We start from the raw sequence: 1269 nt of genomic DNA, 5'->3' as shown, positions 1-1269 counted from the left end.
TTTGCGAATCGCCCGGGGGAGCGGCGCGCGTTCGAGAATACGGACCTTAGCGAGGAATACGTCTGCAGCGGGCTTTCCGAACTAACCCCTGACCAAGAGTCACAACTACAGGAATTCTTAGAGCGTAAATTACCGAAGACGATCGCGGATCCCGGTGTCACTTCTCTCACAGAACATCGCATAGATGTCGGTGGAAGCGCTCCGATAAAGCAGCGATGCTACTTAGTCTCTCCGAAAGTTCAGGAGGCAATTAGAGACGAGGTAGATAAGATGTTAGCTGCCGGAATTATTGAGGCATCCTTTAGTGAGTGGTCGAATCCCATCGTCATGGTGAAGAAACCAAACGGAAAATATCGCTTTTGCTTAGACTTTCGACGAGTAAATGGGGTATCTAAGAAGGACGCGTACCCGCTTCCGAACATGAACGGCATTCTGGATAAACTAAGATCTGCGCGTTACATCTCTACGATAGATCTGAGCCAGGCGTATTTTCAAATACCCCTGGCAAAGGACAGTCGAGAGATTACCGCCTTTAGTGTCCCCGGTAAGGGCTTGTATCATTTTACTCGGATGCCGTATGGATTGACGGGCGCGCCCGCGACCTTTCAACGCCTTCTTGACAAATTAATTGGTCCGGAAATGGAGCCGCACGCGTTCGCGTATTTAGATGATATAGTAATCGTGACTCCGACATTCGAGGAACATTTAGAATGGTTAGAGCGAGTTTTGAATAAAATTTCGTCTGCGGGTCTTACAGTTAACCCCGATAAGTGCGAATTTTGCCGAGCGCAAGTTAGATATCTGGGATTCGTCGTGCGGCGGGACGGCCTAACTGTCGATCCCGAGAAGGCGCGGCCGATCCTGGATTATCCCGCGCCGCGTGATATTAAGCAATTACGTCGGTTCCTCGGCATGTCATCGTGGTATCGTAGATTTATTCCGCACTTCGCCACCGTCAGCGAACCGCTTACGCGATTACTAAAGAAAGATCAGCGCTGGGAGTGGGCGGACGACCAGAACGTCGCTTTTGAAACGATTCGTGCGCGATTGAGCTCCGCTCCAACCTTATCGTGTCCGGACTTTAGTATTCCTTTCGTGTTACAAACGGATGCGAGCTCGGTGGGCTTGGGTGCCGTTTTATGTCAGACGAATGATGGCGTTGAAAGAGTCGTCGCGTTTGCAAGCCGCGCGCTATCGGATGCCGAGAGAAAATATTCCGTAACAGAGCAGGAATGTCTAGCAGTAGTATGGTCGATTCAAAAGTTTAGG

Source organism: Wasmannia auropunctata, unplaced genomic scaffold (genome assembly GCF_000956235.1).
Source record: "Wasmannia auropunctata unplaced genomic scaffold, wasmannia.A_1.0 LD336076.1, whole genome shotgun sequence".
Lineage (NCBI taxonomy): Eukaryota > Metazoa > Arthropoda > Insecta > Hymenoptera > Formicidae > Wasmannia > Wasmannia auropunctata.
The sequence above is the reverse complement of the archived record's forward strand: the minus strand, read 5'-3'. Positions refer to the sequence as shown.